General features: G+C 41.0%; 1 protein-coding gene across 22 annotated transcripts in view; it reads left to right on the top strand.

Moving 5' to 3' along the window:
• LOC105486421 (ankyrin 2) overlaps positions 1-19,830 on the top strand; it is a 698,368-nt gene that overhangs the window by 147,050 nt on the left and 531,488 nt on the right. The window lies entirely within an intron of this gene.

Raw genomic sequence — 19,830 nt, 5'->3', positions numbered from 1 at the left:
CTGGGATGAGTTAAGACTTTGGGGGACTGTTGGGAAGGCATGATTGGTTTCAAAATGTGAAAATGACATGAGATTTGGGAGGAGCTAGGGGTGGAATGATATGGTTTGGCTCTGTCCCCACCAAAATCTCATCTTGAATTGTACTCCCTACATGTTGAGGGAGGGACATAGTAGGAGGTGGATCATGGGAGCAGTTTCCCCTATGCTGTTCTTATAATAGTGAACGAGTTCTCATGAGAGCTGATGGTTTTAAAGTGCGGCACTTCCTCATTCTCTCTCTCCCTCCTGCCACTTTGTGAAGAAAGTGCCTGATTCCCCTTCCCCTTTTGCCACGATTGTAAGTTTCCTGAGGCCTCCCCAGTCATGCAGAGCTGTGAGTCAATTAAACCTCTTTTATTTATAAATTATCCAGCCTCGGTTAGTATCTTTACAGCAGTGCGAGAATGGACTAATACAGAGGCCCTGCTGCATACTGGGAAATGCCTGCTTTTCAGGCAGTCCCAATCTGGAAAGGCTCAGGTGGAATGCAGACAGCACTTCTTTAACTGAGTTGTGGAACTAGAGTGAATGTTCCTCTTCTTCTCTGTCTTGGCCTTCCTACCTCATCCTTGGTTTCCAGTTCATTTTTAGGATTAGAAAGTTATTCTAACAGGCCGGGCACAGCGGCTTATGCCTGTAATCCCAGCAGTTTGGGAGGCCAAGGTCGGTGGATCACCTGAGGTCAGGAGTTCAAGACCAGCCTGGCCAACATGGTGAAGCCCCGTCTCTACTAAAAATACAAAAAATTAGCTGGGCATGGTGGCTCATGCCTGTAATCCCAGCTACTCGGGAGGCTGAGGCAGGAAAATAGCTTGAACCCAGGAGGCAGAGGTTGCCATGAGCCGAGATCATGCCACTGCACTCCAGCCTGGGTGACAGAGCAAGAGTCTATTATCCATGTCAAAGAAAAAAAAAAGAAAAAAGTTATCCTGATAAAACTCTAAATCTGTATTACTTCCAGTACTCTGTCTAAACCCACTGTGGGAATTAAAGCTAAACAGAATTATGAACAATTATTGTTTCCATGAAACACTACTTTAGAATAAATGGCACTTGCTTTATGGTTGATATGCCAAATTATCTTTTCTAGTAACTCATAAGAATTACTGTTTCTCCTGTGCCTTTGGTATTTCAGTTTCTCATAGGTTCTTCATCTTTGTAACATCTTAGGCCTTAGCTTTAGTCTTCAACTTTCCCCTGTCAAATAATGGCCAAATTTTCCTCTTTCCTCTATGGACTTCTGGCATCTTCTCTTCTGTTCATTTCTCCCCTCGTTTTGTAATCTGTCCATTCTCAGAAGCACCATCTGTCCGTGAAGACATTTTGCACCCCTTGTTTGGTGACACTTTGTCCATGTGATGGATAAAGCTAGCCTTTCTCAGCATTACCTCATTTCTTTTTCCTACGTTTCTAGGTAATAGCTGACACACACTGTTCTTTCATTCACAGGTCCCAGTTTTAAAATATACAGAAGGCAGAAAGGTTAAGTGATTTGAAAATAGGTGTTGAAGATAATATAGAGTCAGCACTGCAGACTGGAAAAGAACGATTGTCTCCCTGATGCTTAGGATCAGGCTTTTTGTTTTGTTTTGTTTTTCAATGAAATCTGCTGAAGGAGCATACACATATTTTAGTGACAGCCTGGAAAACAAGAGACATTTTTGGTCATTCTAGTGCATTCCTTCTGTCTATTTTGATGTAAGGTTATTATGAATATGTGCTGAGTCTTTAAAGAGTAGATGATGCCAAATATTTTGACATATTTGAATGGTTTTCCTAAAGTATTAAGGTGTGGTTTGGATAAAATGAATGCTATTCTGTGTATTAATTCAGATTTGGAGCATCAAAAACTGTCACAAAATGGCACTGCTTCTCAAATAAAAGGTGAAGTGTAAAGGAAAAACATCAAAGAACAAGGAAGTGGCTTATTTTTTCAATTGTTTTACAATTAATCCATGATAAGTCAGTTCAGATTTCAATGACCAGCTTTAAGGCAATAATGATCCATGTCTGTTCTTTATCCTGGGCATAGAGATTTTTTGATTGAAGGATGACTTTAAAAAGAATTATAGGCCGGGCGCGGTGGCTCAAGCCTGTAATCCCAGCACTTTGGGAGGCCGAGACGGGCGGATCACGAGGCCAGGAGATCGAGAGACGATCCCGGCTAACACGGTGAAACCCCGTCTCTACTAAAAAATACAAAAAAACTAGCCGGGCGAGGTGGCAGGCACCTGTAGTCCCAGCTACTCGGGAGGCTGAGGCAGGAGAATGGTGTGAACCCGAGAGGAGGAGCTTGCAGTGAGCTGAGATCCGGCCACTGCACTCCAGCCTGGGTGACAGAGCAAGACTCCGTCTCAAAAAAAAAAAAAAAAAAAAAAAAAAAAAAAAGGATTATAAGCAACAGTTGAAATTTTGCCTTGCACATTCTCTGTACCACATTTCTCCTTCATGGAAAAACCTCTTAAAAATGCCTATTTGTAATCTTTCTTGGCCAGGTTTGTACTATTCTGTATGTTGAGCTATGGCCTATTGTTTCCATTCATTCGATAATACTTGTTGTGATTCATTTGATAATAATTTATTAAGCAGCTACTATATGCTAGGGCTTGTGCTATATGCTGGAGGTACGAAGATGAGTAAGACATGGTCCTGGTCCCTGTCCTTCCTCTAACAGCAGGCTTTAGATCAAGCATCTCTGCTTGAACGAACAGGCTTTCCCAGTGTGGTGTGTAGATCAACTGCATATTCAGCTACTGAATCCGAATCTTGGGATGGGCTTAGGAATCTGCATTTTTGTCTGATGACTCTTATACACTGGCTTAGGACATGGTAGGAGTGAGGTGGTTAATAGGGAGATACAGTGATATGTGATACAGCTCATTCCTCAGAGAGAGCTTCCATTCAGCTTTAATATTTCTGGGAGTTTCCTCAGGAGGGGAACAATTTGCCTGGCTTGAAGGTTATTTTGGAGGTGGCAGGCTGAAGTGCTACTGTAAGTTCTGGAATGATGCTAATTCTGTCCTCCAGAAAATCATTTCTGGATCAAGGGGCAGATTCTGGGTTAGGTTGGGAATGCTGGATGAGGGGATAAGGGCCAAGGGCTTATATACCCAGAGGGTCCATAATGTAGCCCCTGGGGTGTCCAAAGAGGAAAAATATAGCTGACAGCTAATACCATTAGGATTCATTTAGGGAGGGAAAAATGCAAAGATAAAACAATAAGAGTTAACACATATACAATGTCTTATATGCCTCGGTGCTGTGCAAAGCACTTTACATAAATTAATTAATCCTAATAATAATCCTATAAGGTGGGTCTAGTACTATCATCCTCATTTTACAGATAAGGAAACAGAAGTTAAGTAATTTTCTCAAAGTCACACAGCATAAGCCAGGATTCCAACCCAGGGAGTGTGATGCAGAAGGTAAGCTCATTCAGTTGCTTCTTAGAAGCATCATCATTTAAAATGCAGACAGTACAGTGCGGGTTTAAATTCACACCTTTCCTACTGTTATACTTGAGTATCCATATGTTTCAGCTTTTCACCAAAATAATACCCTCCCTTCCCCATAGGCTACACAAGGAACACTTCTGGAAGTCCTGAAAACTGCCCTCTTAAATGCTTTCAGGGCTGGTTTCTTCTGTTTTAGAGAAGAAATTACACCCTTCCTTTTGCTGTTACCTTGTAATCTAGATGCATATGAAAAGCCCCTTTACAGCAGAGCTGGTCCTTCAGTGCCTGAAGTGAAGACTGGATGCACTATTTTTAGAGACAAAGCCACAAGATCTTAGTCTTTAAACAAGTGTGGATACAAGAAAACTCACAGTGCATATTTAGAAGGCTGAACAACTTTTCAGTTTCTTTTTTAAAATTTTAATTGCAGATTGGGTGTCTGAAGACTTTCATGTTGTATGTTCAGTAAATATGGGTCATTAATAAAAAGTTGAAAAAATGCTAACAAGGGAAAATACATTTGAGGCGAGTCTGAGCTTCCAACAAGGAGAGTTATTTGACTTGAGTTCTTTTTCAGGAGCTATGTAACATTATTACATATTGAGCTGATGATAGACATCTGGCATGCAAACAGATCTGAAGGTGTATTGAATTAGAAGGAAACCTGTGGACTGCGAGATGGTTCTCTCTTATTTTGTAGAATGAAGAGTGAGAGGCTGCCATTTCTTGGAAATTATGCCCAAATGGCCTGACAAGTTGGGCTTTATCCTGGCTTCCTTGTTTGGAGAATTAAACCCACAAGACATTATCTTACTGACTTATCTTACATTCTTAGGTATAGGTTTGCTTCATAAACTCTTACTGTTTTTTTTTTTCTTTTTGAGACAGAGTCTCGCTCTGTCGTCCAGGTTGGAGTGCAGTGGTGCGATCTCGTCTCACTGCAAGCTCCGCTTCCCAGGTTCACACCATTGTCCTGCCTCAGCCTCCCGAGTAGCTGGGACTACAGGTGCCTGCCACCACGCCCGGCTAATTTTTTTGTATTTTTTTTTCAGTAGAGACGGGGTTTCACCATGTTAGCCAGGATGGTCTCGATCTCATGACCTCGTGATCCACCTGCCTCGGCCTCCCAAAGTGCTGTCATTACAGGCGTGAGCTACCGCGCCCAACCCAAATTATTTTCGATGTTGACAAATATCTGGTGCTTCTCTTAAAATAACATTCCCACTGAAGAAAGCAATAGTTTAAACCTCTGAAAAATAGAGTAATGATTCGTAAGAGTTATTCCTTTACTTTAATCCAGTGGTCCCCAACCTTTTTGGCACAAGGGACGGGTTTCATGGAAGACAATATTTTCCATGGACTGGGGGGCGAAGAATGGCTTCGGGATGAAATTGTTCCACTTCAGATCATCAGGCATTAGTTAGAGATTTTTCATAAGAAGCTGGCAACTTAGATCCCTCGCATGTGCAGTTCACAATAGGGTTCGTGCTCCTATGAGAATCTAATGCCACCACTGATCTGACAGGAGGTAGAGCTCAGACCTAAAGCTTGCTGGCCCACTGGCTGCTCACCTCCTGCTGTGCGACCCGGTTCCTATTGGGCCACGGACTCGGGATTGGGGACCCCTGCCTTAATCTATTAAGCAATTATATTAGTTTCTTGTTGCTGCTGTAACAAAGCTCTATTTAAGACAACACACATTTATTATCTTACAATCTAGAGATCAAAAATCCCAAATGAGTTTCGCTAGGCTGAACGTGAGGTGCCAGCAGGGCTGTGGGCTCTCTGAAAGCTCTAGGGAGAATCTGTTTTCTTGCCTTTTCCTCTAGTTGCCTGGGGACAACCATCTTCAAAGCACACCACTCCAATCTCTGGTTCTGTTGTCACATCACCTTCTCCCTCTCTGACTCTCTTGCCTTTCTCATATAAGGAGCCTTGTATTACATTGGGTCCACCTGGATAATCCAGGATAACCTCCCCATCTCAAGATCCTTAATTTAATCACACATGCCAAGTCCTGTTTGCCATATAAAATGACATTGAAGGGTTCCAGGGATTAGGAGATGGACATGTTTGAGGACTTGGTGTTATTTTGCCTTCATGGAGATGTACAACTCAGATTTGCTAAAAGATTTTGTGTACTAGAAATTTATATTAGGCCGGGCGCGGTGGCTCAAGCCTGTAATCCCAGCACTTTGGGAGGCCGAGACGGGCGGATCATGAGGTCAGGAGATCGAGACCATCCTGGCTAACCCGGTGAAACCCCATCTCTACTAAAAAAATACAAAAAACTAGCCAAGTGAGGTGGCGGGCGCCTGTAGTCCCAGCTACTTGGGAGGCTGAGGCAGGAGAATGGCGTAAACCCGGGAGGCGGAGCTTGCAGTGAGCTGAGATCCGGCCACTGCACTCCAGCCTGGGCGACAGAGCGAGACTCCGTCTCAAAAAAAAAAAAAGAAAGAAAGAAATTTATATTAAATTAGCACTTCTCCCTCAACTCTCTTTCTGTTTTCATCCCAATTACCCAGAGCTCCATTAAGAGCTCACATTTGATTTATCTGAGAACTCCCAACATCGGTATGAAGAGGCTGTGAGAACATTTTCCAGACTGAAACTCCAGTGGCCCAGCAATGTTAGGAGGTGTTCTATGTTAAAAAGTGTTCTGATGTAGATAAGATTAAAAAACATTGCATGTGCCATTCCACCCACCTTCATCTTTAATACACATTAGCATATGGGAAAGGTACTGAGAATTCTTTTTATTGTCTGTGATTCCCAAGTGTGTTTTAAAATGAATTTTTTTTTCTTTTTCTCTCTTTTTTAGAATGCTTATGGATTACCTCAAGGAATACCAATGTATTATGTTTGAGAAATGTTGCCCTTAATGTGTTATAGTTTTTCATTCTAAAACTTAACTAGGTTACTGTGAAAAAATAAATACAAAAAGCATATTGGAGCTGATTCTAAATATCTTCTAAATGACAGCTCTCCTATTTAATCTTCCTTCTACCTATGGAGAACTTAGGTTTTTTTGGACTTTAAAACAATTGACTTTCAAAATCTAATTCTATGAAAACTTTGGTTCTATAAATAAATATTTAGAATAGTATTATATGCATACAACAATTTTGTGCTACACAACACAAAATTGTTCTGAAAAAGTAAGATAATCTTTTGAATGTTTTTCAAGATATGTGGAAAAATTTACTATTATGAATAGTATGTCAGAATCACAGGACTGGAATATATCTTAAAAAGTTGTATTCACCATTTCCCTATTTTGAGAAGGTAAAGTGGTCTACAATAGTACTTAATAACTTATATGATTCACCTGACAGCTCCTGACAATGGTGTGAAGAGGGCCTTAGCCTTCTCCCCTGGGTTCATGATTGGACAACCCTTAGCATAGGTTGGCAATGCAATCTTTGCCAGATAAGATTTTCTTTGCACCTTCCTTGTCCGTTTCTACGCCAACGATTATATTTTATCATACATTGTTACTTACATGTTATGGCTTATCTGCCCAAAGTAAAGCTCTTGAAGGCAAGGGCCATAACTGTACCCCTCATGAGGCCTGGCTTTTCCCTTAGCAGGAACTGTGCCAATGTTTGCGAATGAGTGACTTAGGATGGAAATTTTAGCAATATCAGGTGTGTTCTTCAGTCATCCATCATTTGATCCATCCATGTACACTTTTTTCTACTTAAAATTTAAGAAACTCACAAAAATGTATTTAGAACAAGGAGAAAGCTAAATCAAAATAGGTAAAATACCTAAGGCAAAGGAAAGACAAGGTTTGGAAAGTAAAATGGATTTAGGAGTGAGCCTAGTTCTTAAAAATATCTGTCATAAAATTTTATGCATCTTTAGGGGGAGGACATTGTTTGGTGTTAAGCTTACTAGGAGCCAGTGAAGAAAGCAATAGGTTATTTGATTTTTAGTATCCATAAAATTATGATGTCAGTTGCTCACATGAATCATAGCTATTCCTGGAACCAGGATCAATGAGAAATTCCTCTCATGGGATATCAGAAGGAGTTTGCTGTCTAATATAAGGAATAACATAATAACGTATTCAAGTCATCTTTACACCAAGCACAGCAATATACTTCAGAGAGAAATTTCTTTTATCAGCCTTGGTTTATATGATAGTATCCCCACTGTGATAACGTAACTTAAATAAGAAGTACATCTGTAGAAAGGAGTAGACGTTGGTTCATAAAAATCCTTCTATGCTAACAAAATTGCAAAACACTTATCAAACATTTTTATTTTGGTAAAATCTGAACTTAAAATATAAGTATAAAATTTCACTAGCAAGTAAAAGAATGTGGAGTAACGCAACATATATTGCCTAATTATTAGAATAAATAAATTGTAATCAACTAGTATAATCCATTTTCTGAGGCTGGGGCTCAAATATTGATGAACATTATGTACTTAGGTGTTTTTTTGCCTTTTCCCTGCATATATAACTTCAGGATGCAAATAGAACTAGTTTTTAAACAACAGGGACGAAGCTAGTTAAATATAGAATAGATTTCTTCCTTAGGTTGCAATTTAAGCTTCTTAGTAGAAGGAAACTGACTCTAGTGAGATTTCATAGACACCAATTATCCCAGAAAATGATGACCTAAGAGGAAGGTGTGAGAATAGTAACCAATTAATGAAGGGCAGGTACCTGGAGCCCTCTCCTGGGGATGGGAAAATTGAATGGAAGTGTTCTAACTGCAGGGATGTGATAGATGGAAATTGTGTGTCTTCTGGGAAATTAACTGCCATTCACTTCCCTTCCTTTGTGTCTGTGTGGGTTTAATATTGCCATCATGTAATAGAGGCACCATCAATGTTAGTTTGAAAATGCCTGTCAACATACAAATATTGACTAAAAAAGAGTTTACAGAAATATAGATTCTCAAGTTATTTTTAAATGTTGGTGATTTTCTTGCGATGTTGTCTTGATGTTGGTGGTTCTGGGGTAGGATCAAAACTTACCTTGACTTCCTTCCTTATTTCTGGTGTTATGACTGATGGGCATGCCCAACCAGATCCAGGACAGTAAATATGTCCTCTTATTTGGTTTCTAATTCCTTTGAGTTACCATGGCTTTACTTTGCCCCACACTTAGGAATTTGGGCAAACCTGTATATGTTTTTCTCCATTTCTTCTTACTTCTTGAAACAGTGGTCTTTCCTAACTGAATCTGCTTCTTTCCTTCCTATTAAATTTTTTTCTTTCCTTCCTTCCTTCCTTCCTTCCTTCCTTCCTTCCTTCCTTCCTTCCTTCCTTCCTTCCTTCCTTCCTTCCTTCCTTCCTTCCTTCCTTCCTTCCTTCCTTCCTTCCTTCCTTCCTTCCTTCCTTCCTTCCTTCCTTCCTTCCTTCCTTCCTTCCTTCCTTCCTTCCTTCCTTCCTTCCTTCCTTCCTTCTTCTTCCTTTCTTTCTTTCTTTCTTTCTTTCTTTCTTTCTTTCTTTCTTTCTTTCTTTCTTTCTTTCTTTCTTTCTTTCTTTCTTTCTTTTTTTTGAGATAGGGTCTCACTTTATCTCCCAAGCTGGAGCACAGTGGCACAATTATGGCTCACTGTAGCCTCTCTGGCTCAAGGTATCCTCCCACCTCAGCCTCGTAAGTGGCTGGGACTACAAGCGTCCCACCACACCTCGTTAAGTACTTTCGATATTTTTTGTAGAGACACGGTTTTGCCACATTGCCCAGGCTGACCTCCAACTCTGGGCTCAATCGATCTGCCCTCCTTAGCCTCCCAAAGTGCTAGGATTACAGGCATGAGCCACTGCACCCAATCCTATTAACTTTTAATAGGCCATTCGTCCACCCTACTACTTCACTGACATTGTTCTGGCAAAGTCACGAAATTCATTAGCTTCTTTTTAATCTACATCTTAGTTTTCTTCTGCCCCATTTTATATTTCTAAATGGATCTTCCCTTTTGAAGCACTCCTCTCCTCTCTCTTGATCTCTTCCTGTCTCTGTGGTTCTTCTTTCTTTTCAGTCTCATCAAAGGGCCTCTGCTCACCTTTTAGACATTGGTTGTTTATTATTGTGCTCCTTTAAGTTTCCTTTCTTCTTTTCCTGGATAATCTCATTCATCCTCATGTTTCAGTATATGTTGATGATCACTGCATCAGTCAGAGTGAGGCTAAGCTGCTGTAACAAAGACGTAGGTAGGTCGTTTTGCCCATGAGGTAATCAAAGAACTCAGTTTTCATCTCTCTTGTTGCTCCACCATCCCCTAATGTGTTATCCTTATCTACAAAATCCAGAGTAGTTCAACAGCACCATGTCTGTGTTCCAATATCCAGGAAACGAAGGTCAAGACTTCCCTCCTGAGGAAGTGGTAAAGAACTTGTATACAACGTTGTGCTGAAATTACATCGATGAGGATATAGTTGCATGGCCATATGTAGCTTCAAGAGAGGCTGGGCAATCAGTAGTCACATACTCTGTAAAAACTGTGAGTATAATAACTTCAAGGAAGAAGAGGAGAAGGGATACAGGGACAAAATTATGGTCTCTGCTCAAATACCTTCAGCCTACACTCTCTGATACTCCAGGTCTACAGATCCGGCTGCTTTGTGATGTCTTCTGTGTGTCCTGCAGACACTGCAAACTCAGTATGTCAAAACAAAACAAAAACTCAACTAGTCGTTTTCTTCTAAGTTTGCTGCTCTTACCCCTTTTCTCTCTCTCAATGGTATCATTACTCGGTTGTTCAAACTAGAAATCTCAATCGTTCTTGATTCTTCTTTATATCTTACTCCCCACAGCAAATTTGTCACCGAGTTCTCTTTAATGCTTGAATCCATCCTGCTACCACAGTCTATGTCTATCGAGACCCTAAAAAAACTCTATGTTGTATTATTTCAGAAGCCTCCTAACTGATCTTCAGTCCAAAAATTGTTTCCTTAGGTGATCTGTCCTCTGCACAACTACCATGTTTGTCTTTCTAAAGTCATATGGGATGACCTCATTTTAAAATATCTCTCATGACCTTCCATTTGCCACTGTGTATCTTCTTTAAGTATCATTTTTAGAAATTGACCCCCTTTTCCCCCTTAAAATAAAGCCTATCCAAACCCCTCCAATATATACAAAAATAAATAAATGCAGAACTTCTCGTATGGCATTGTCCTTAGAGGGTGGTTTGAAAATTGCTGGCCCACAGGATTTTAATTTAGGTTACTTGCTAGTAACTAGAAGGCCCTTCACAGTCTAGTTCTAGCTGACTTTTCCAAACTTACCTGTAGCCAGAATTCTCATCATCTTCCCTGCTCTAGTCACATTGCATTGCTTACTTCTCTCACACATGGCTGGCACTTGTGGGTCTATGTTTGTTCCTGTTTCTTCAGTCATGAGTGGTGTCTGCCTGTCATTCATTGAGCACACAATGACTCACCTGAAAGAACATGAGATTTGGAGCAAGGCAAACCTGGATTAAGAGCTCATCTTTGCCTTAGACTCCTCATCAGAAAAATTGATTATTTTATTTTATTTTAATTAATTTATTTATTTGAGACAGAGTCTCACTCTGTCACCGAGGCTGGAGTGCAGTGGCATGATCTCGGGTCACTGCAGCCTCCGCCTCCTGGGTTCAAGCGATTCTCCTGCCTCAGCCTCCCGAGTAGGTAGGATTACAGGTGCACACCACCATGCCTGGCTAATTTTTTTGTATTTTTAGTAGAGACAGGGTTTCACCATGTTGGCCAGGCTGGTCTCAAACTCCTAACCTCAGGTGATCCACCTGCCTTGACCTCCTAAAGTGCTGGGATTCTAGGCTTGAGCCACCACACCTGGCCAGAAAAATGCATTTAAAAAGAGAATGACATAAAGTACTGAGGCCATAGTAGAGCTTCAAAGTGTCAGTTCCTTCCTTCTCCTTCTCAAACGTCACTTCCACTCTGTAATTTTTTGTGTGAGTACAAGAAAAAATAGTTTTCTCCAATCTGCTTTTATAGCATTTTATAATGCTTCTATTATATGTTTTATTATTATATTTACTTATGTTTTTGGTTGTCTCACCTGCTGGACTTTGAGCTCCTTGAAGGTAGGAGTCTTGACTTACTCACCTTTGATCCTTAGTGCCTAGCAAAAATAGACATGGAATAAATGCCTATTAAATTGAATTGCATTGAATTGAATTGAAATAAGTTAAAGTAGAAAAATAAAGGTCAACCCATTTCCTTGACTTTGACTCACCTTCCCTAAAAGAATGGAGTTAGAGTTTGATGAATGTGCGAATGCTGTTTTGTAATAGAAAGGAGCAGTCTTCTGATTCTGAACATAAATAGCAACTGCTGGGCTGTGAAACAATCTGCAAAATTGCATTTATCCTGGAGTGTTTTGTTTTGGCATCAGTGGGATAGAATGTAGTTTCATAGTCCATGTTTATTGAACCATGTAAGGGATTTACAGGAGCATCTGTATGGAAGCCAAAGTTAAAGTGGGGCACTGTCCCAAAAAAGTGACATGTAAGACAAATTGATGTATTCAAGCATTCAGAGTTGACAACATAATCTGCTATTTTTATAGAGGACATTTTGGCAGTAGGTGTAGGGTGTTTATATATGTGACAAAACCAAGCTTAATATCCACTCCCCTCAATCCTCTTACAAATACCTCTTTGTTACATCTCTATTTCTTTTAATGATATTAAAATGTCTTTAAATAATGATATTAAAAGAAATACCAGTCTTTGTGTTATTTAATTTTCAAAGTTTGAAATCTTCAAATTCTCTTTTTCTTTTCTTGTCTCCTCCACTTCAATTAATACTTGCGTAAGCCCAATCAATTCTATAGTAGTTCTCACATTCTCTCTCTCCCCCAGCTCTCTTCACTGCACATACCTGGTTTACTACTCCTTTCTGGATTTCTATTTTCTCCTTCTTCTTTGATATCTCTTACCTGTCAAGGCTAGTTAATATGGGTTCTTAAAGAAAAGTAGCATATGTCTAGTCATAGATCTGTTCAGAATACTTAGTTTCCTCATTGCTGTCCAGAAATGCCTAAATGTCTCAAAGATCTATCTTTAACTTACCTTCCAGCTTCATCTTTTGTTCCCTTCTTCTAATTCTTATTCAGATTTGATGGTTTAATCAAGCAGGGTTGTGATGGTTAACTTTACATGTCAACTTGAGTGGTCTAAGGGATGCCCAGATAGCTGGTGAACATTATTTCTGGGTGTGCCTGTAAGGGTGTTTCCAAAAGAGGTTAGCACTTGAATCAGTAGACTGAGTAAAGATCTGCCCTCAGCAATATGGGTGGGCATCTTCCAATCTGGTGAGGACCTGAATAGAACAAAAAGGTGGAGGAAGGGTGAATTCTCTTCTTGAGCTGGGATATCTATCTTCTCTTATCCTTGGACATTAGAGCTCCTGGTTCTTGGGCCTTTGGATTTCAAGATTTATACCAGTGGATCCCTCACCCCCACTTTCATTCTCAGGTCTTCAGCCTCAAACTGAGAGTTACACTATCAACTCCCCTGTTTCTCAGGCCTTTGAACTTGGACTGAAGGGTATCAATTTGCAGATGGCATAATGGTGGGACTTCTCAAACTCTATAATCATGTGAACCAGTTTCCATAAGAAATTTCATCTATCTGTCTGTCTGTCTATCTATCTATCTATCTATCTCTCTCTCTCTCTCTCTCTCTCTCTCTCTATCTATCTCTCTCTCTCTCTCTCTCTCTCTCTCTCTATCTATCTATCTATCTAGATATCTATCTATGTACCTAATTTGTCCATCCATCCATCCATCCATCCATCCATCCATCCATCCATCCACCCACCCACCCATTCGTCTATCCATCCATTGTATTAGTTCTGTTTCTCTGGAGAACCTTGACTAGTATAGGGGTTAAGAGTTGTTTGGGTTTTTTTTTTTTCCCATAGTTCCTCCCCCTTTTTTTTTTTTTTTTTTTGAGACGGAGTCTCGCTCTGTCGCCCAGGCTGGAGTGCAGTGGCCGGATCTCAGCTCACTGCAAGCTCCACCTCCCGGGTTTAGGCCATTCTCCTGCCTCAGCCTCCCAAGTAGCTGGGACTACAGGCGCCCTCCACGCCACCTCGCCCGGCTAGTTTTTTGTATTTTTTAGTAAAGACGGGGTTTCACCGTGTTAGCCAGGATGGTCTCGATCTCCTGACCTCGTGATCCACCCACCTCGGCCTCCCAAAGTGCTGGGATTATGGACGTGAGCCACCGTGCCCGGCCTGCCTGTGCTAATCTTTTTGCTTGGGATGAACGAGAATGCTTCAGTAACTCTTCTTTGGTCATTCATCTTTCCGCCATCTTCTGCTCATTTCTTTACATTCACCCTTAAAAAGTTTAGTTTCAACTCTGATGTATATATTGATACTTCTGAAATCAGCAACACCATGTATGATTTCGTTACTTGAAGGACATTACTGAGGTTTTATGGAACCAATAAATAGCACTTGTCCTCCATACCTGAGGTCGGAACCAGTTGAGGGATACACCAGGAGTAAGACAGATGAAGACCAAAATGCTGTCTTCATTAATAATAGAGCTGAAACCAGAGAATGTGGCTTATAGTTGTGGAAACTGGACTTCCTAATACTGAATCTCAAATTAGATAGGCCACTCTGAGACTTAAGGAAGGTGGAGTAGAAGAGAATGCACCCCTTGTTAATAATTGCCATCCAAAGATAAGGAGGAGAGGAAATGTCAGTGCTTTCCATGTCCAGCATTTGCTCCCAAGTTCCCCAGTCAACCTCACAGAGGGAGAAGTGAGTGAGGAGGTGGAGTGAGACCAAGGTGGTGACACTTCTGGAAATCCCTCCACATGGGGGAAACTTTGGGAGTGAGAAGAACATTTCTCCCATACCTTCTGTGGCTATCTTCCCAAATATTCCACCATCACCTCAAGGCCACACTCATCACATTCTCCTCAAAACTACTTTCTTCTCCACCTGCTAGGTTTCACTGGAACTTTGTGTCAGTTTTGATTCACCTTCCCTCATGTGCCAGAGTTGAATATTAAAGTACAATTACTTTTCTTTTCTTTCTTTTTTTTTTTTTTTTTTTGAGACGGAGTCTCGCTCGGTCACCCAGGCTGGAATGCGATGGCATGGTCTCAGCTCATTGCAACTTCCACCTCCCAGGTTCAAGTGATTCTCCTGCCTCAGCCTCCTGAGTAGCTGGCACTACAGGCACATGCAACCACACCCAGCTAATTGTTGTATTTTTAGTAGAGACGAGGTTTCACCATGTTGACCAGGCTGATCTCGAACTGCTGACCTCGTGATCCACCTGCCTTGGCCTCCCAAATTGTTGGATTACAGGCCTCAGCCACCGTGCCTGGCCACAATTACTTTTCTTTAAAATACTTCTTTTACTTGTCCCTTCTTCAACAGTGCTACCATAAACCTATGATGAAGCCTAAGCACCCTGAATAAGTTTGTCAAATCTGTCAGGTGTTTTCCTTTGCTTCTAGTTTGCTTTCCAAGGAATGTTGTTCATAAATCTGTTGTATTTTACACTAGATAGAGACTGGAATTTGTCTTCCTCCATTGCTCTAATATGTATTATACTTTTTACAACATTCTCCAACATGTAATAGCACTTTAGAAAAGATGATGGTTTTGGAACATACCATGCTCATTCCTGTATGCACCTTTGTCCAGTAGACATTTTTCCTGAAAAGCAAACCCTTGACTCTTCATATTCTTCATCTTCTAACTCAACTTCCACCCAGATAGCTCTCTGTGTACTCTAGATCACATCTCTGAGATTGTACTTAAAAGTCATTATTGGCCGGGCGCGGTGGCTCAAGCCTGTAATCCCAGCACTTTGGGAGGCCGAGACGGGCGGATCACGAGGTCAGGAGATCGAGACCATCCTGGCTAACACAGTGAAACCCCGTCTCTACTAAAAATACAAAAACTTAGCCGGGCGAGGTGGCGGGCGCCTGTAGTCCCAGCTACTCGGGAGGCTGAGGCAGGAGAATGGCGTGAACCCGGGAGGCGGAGCTTGCAGTGAGCTGAGATCCGGCCACTGCACTCCAGCCTGGGTGACGGAGCGAGACTCCGTCTCAAAAAAAAAAAAAAAAAAAAAAAGTCATTATTTAAAATTAGGAACTTGGTTGTTACTAAATTGCTTATGTTTCTTTTTAAAAAATCTCTTTCCAACTTACTTTTTTGAAGAAATTCTTATACTTTTTATGTCTGTCCACCCTTTCCCAACATTTCTAGTATAGGCTAAACACATAAGAAATAATTAGTAAATTGCATGGCTTGATCAATAGAGAATCTTAGGATAGCATGAATTATTTAATATGTTTGAAGTTAAATATCTAGGGTAAGATATGAGTCTTAAAAAACAACAAACATTTCTTCTATGTTTCCTAATTTAGAATTTCCTTAAATGAACAGATGTTTATACGTATCCTATTTAAAATTCTTCTGATGCATTCCTTGTTGGATAATAATACCCTTTTCTTTGGTGAATCCCAAGTGAGAGTATTGGAATGGAATACTGACAGGAAAAAAATGTTCTCGAGATAACACATGGCCTCAATCAAGAAGGCATCAGAAATAATGAAGCAGGAATTTTGAGAAAAGACAGATTTTCGTCTAGGCTCATTGATTTTAAAAGAAAACATTTGAGTGCACGTAATATTTAAAGTCACTTTGTGGACCTTTCTTATTGGAAATTTGTTGCTGTTTTGGAGACAGGGTTTCACTCTGTTGCCCAGGTTGGAGTGCAGTAGTGTGATCGTGGCTCACTACAGCCTCAACTGCAGATGTGTGCCACCACATCTTGCTAATTTTTTTTTTTTTTTTTAATTTTTTTTTTAGACAGAGTCTCTTTCTGTCGCCAGGCTAGAGTGCTGTGGCGCAATCTCGGTTCACTGCAACCTCCTACTCCCTGGTTCAAGGGATTCTCCTTGGCCTCCGGAGTAGCTGGGATTACAGGCATGTGCTGCCACGCCCTGCTGTTTTTTGTGCTTTTAGTAGAGATAGGGTTTCACTATGTTGGCCAGGATGGTCTCCATCTCCTGACCTCTTGATCTGCCTGCCATGGCATCCCAAAGTGCTGGGATTACAGGAGTGAGCCACCACACCTGGCCTTTTTTTTTTTTTTAATTCGTAGAGATGAGGTCTTGCTATGATGCCAGGCTGGTCTTGAGCTTTTGGGCTCAAAGCGATCCTCCTGCCTTGGCCTTCCAAAGTTCTGTGATTACAAGTGTGAGCCACCACGCTCAGCCTAAAATGTTCTTGATTTAGAATGACTCCTATTTGTCTCTGATATGTATAAAGGGAAATTTATGTGTATAAAAGGAAGTTTCCTTAAAGAAATTCTTTTTTTTTTTTTTTCTGAGATGGGGTTTCGCTCTTGTTTCCCAGGCTGGGGTGCAATGGCATGATCTCGGCTCACCGCAACTTCCGCCTCCCAGGTTCAAGCGATTCTCTTGCCTCAGCCTCCCTAGTAGCTGGCATTACAGGCATGTGCCACCACGCCCGGCTAATTTTGTATTTTTAGTAGAGACGGGGTTTCTCCATATTGGTCAGGCTGGTCTCAAACTCCTGACCTCAGGTAATCTGCCCGCCTCGGCCTCCCAAAGTGCTGGGATTATAGGCGTGAGCCACCACGCCCGGTCCAAGAAATTCTTTAAAAAAAAAAAAGCAGCTTTTGTCTTACCTATATTCACACAATTGTTTCCTTTAAGTAAATACAGAACAACTTGAGAAAGGTTGATTTCCTAAGCTTTATTGTTCTTAAATTTCAGTTATTAAAAAATTAGCTAAGTATTATCAATTAGCTAATCTGTTGAGTCTTCCATCTTTATGAGTATTTTGGACAGTTGACAATGGGGGAAATGTAGGAGAAATTGGAAATTTTCTTAATTCACAAGGTTTGAGAATTGTGGAGAGGATGCCATGTCTAGGAATGGCCACAAGATGGTGTAGAAATAAATGCATTAAACATACATAAGAGTCATTCATTCATTCATTCACTCAATAAACAAATGTTTAATAATCTCCAACTACATGCTTGGAATAACGTTAGGCATAAGAGTTACTGAAATGATTATTTATAGTTCCTGTCCTCAAGAAGCCTAGATTCTAGTATAGGGAGATGTATCTGTAAGAAAATAAGGACAATAGCGTGTTATAGGGACTATGATGGAACTATGTATGAGGAGGAATGGGGACCCAAGGGAGAAAATGAGCACTTCTATAGAGAAGGGGTGAGGAGTGTGGATTTGTAAAGAAACCACAGAGGAAATGATTCCTAAACAGAATCTTATAAACTTGGTAGGTGGTTACTAGGAAGAAAATTGTATAGATTATAGGATTGAAGGTTGTGTGGCTTAGAAATACAGGAGGGATAGCCAGATGTGGTGGCTCACGCCTGTAATCCCAGCACTTTGGGAGGCCGAGGTGGGCGGATCACAAGGTCAGGAGATTGAGACCAACCTGGATAACACGGTGAAACCCCTGTCTTTACTAAAAAATACAAAAAAACCTTAGCTGGGTGTGGTGGTGGGTGCCCGTAGTCCCAGCTACTTGGGAGTCTGAGGCAGGAGAATGGTGTGAACCTGGGAGGCAGAGCTTGCAGTGAGCCAAGATTGTACCACTGCACTCCAGCCTGGGCGACAGAGCAAAACTCCATCTCAACACCAACAACAAAAAAAAGAAAAAAAGAAAAAAAAAAAGAAAAAAAGAAATACAGGAGGGATCTTTCGGAGGAAAATATGTGAATGAAAGACCAAAAATTGACAAAACAATCTGACATGTTTAAGGAACTTTAAGTAGTTTAATTTGATTAAGGTGCATGGTAGAGGAGCAGACTGAAGATAATGCAGGCCAGATAATGAAAGCCTGATATGCTGTGGTGATACGATAGCCTTGTTTTAGGGATATCACTTTGACAGTAGTATGGATGGTGGCAGGGAGGCAGGGACATAAGCCGGGAGACTATTGTAGCCTCCAGGTGAGAGATGATGAGGGCTGGTACTGTGAGAATGAGGAGGTTAAATCCACATGACTTAGTGACTAAATGGCTGTCTGAATGAGTAAGAGGTAGTATTCTAAGAAGGCATTAAGGGTTCTAGCTTAAGGGAGTGTGATAGATGATTGACCAACATTGGAACTACAGGAGGAAGACATTATAGTGAGTTCAGAGTAGATGTGTAGTTTGAGGGTTTGGCTGAGGACTAGTAGTCCAGAGGTGGGAGCTGGGGTGAGGAAAGAGAATGGGAGAAACGCTGTTCCAGAGAGAGCTCAATGTGGGAGGAATGGAGTAGAATGGGAGGCAGGGTGGTATGATTTAATTTGGGTTATTTAAATCTTTCTTTTCTTTTTTTTTTTTTTTTTTGACTGGGTGTTACAGAATAAAGTTGAGGACATATGTAGTCAGACAACAAAACATTTTAGTTTATTATTTCTAAACATTAAGCTCCAATGACACGATGCAATATGAGCATCCTAATATTCTTTCTCTCGATGTAGACCTTCAAAAAGATAAATTGCACTGTTAATAGGAGTACTTTTTGTTGTTTTTGTGACAATTAAATGCCTGGAGCTGGGGCTATATATTTATAGAAGGACTCACCTCTGGCCTTGTGCAGTTTATGATTGCTGGTGGGTGGCACTGCCTGCTGGGATCACCTCGACAGCAGCACTGCTGGCCCAGAGCTGTGTTCATCTGTAATCTCTCACTGTCCACCAGTCTGCTCATATTGAAGTGTTGCCAACACTTCTGCTCTTTTTGTCTTTGTTCATTGTCAATGTCTGCTGAAACAACTTTCAGTTATGCTAAATTGCCTGCCTGGGCAGCCTAATCTATAGCTATTGATTATGGTAGAACACTGGCAACAGGTTGCGTAGGTTTTTGAGAGGTAACTTTCTCTTCCCTGCACCCCCTCCCCCGCTGCCAATTGGCCCTATATTTTTAGAGCACAATTTTGTGGAATACAGTCTTTTTCCCCCTGAATGTGTGTATCAAGTTATAGCAGAAATACCTGTAATGATCGTAACTAATACATTTCTAGTATTTACTATATGCCAGGTATTGTCCTAAGTTCATTACATGTATTAACAATGCTGTGACTTAAGTACTATTCTAGATGACAAAAGTAGAGGTGCAGGAAGGTTAAGTGACTTATCCAAGGTCTCACATCTGGAGAGTGACAGAGCCAGTGTTCAGAATCAGGCAGGCTGGCTCCAGAGTCCATGTCTGGATACTGCTCAGTGTGATGGGGCAGCGTTACCTGGAGTGTGCTCCCCTTTGGATTTGGGCTGCCCACCTTTGGTATTTAAGTTCCTGCTGTCATTTTAATGGTCTTAGGAGAAACATGAGAAGAGTGTC

Source organism: Macaca nemestrina, chromosome 3, assembly GCF_043159975.1.
Source record: "Macaca nemestrina isolate mMacNem1 chromosome 3, mMacNem.hap1, whole genome shotgun sequence".
Classification (NCBI taxonomy): domain Eukaryota; kingdom Metazoa; phylum Chordata; class Mammalia; order Primates; family Cercopithecidae; genus Macaca; species Macaca nemestrina.
The sequence above is the reverse complement of the archived record's forward strand: the minus strand, read 5'-3'. Positions and strand labels throughout refer to the sequence as shown.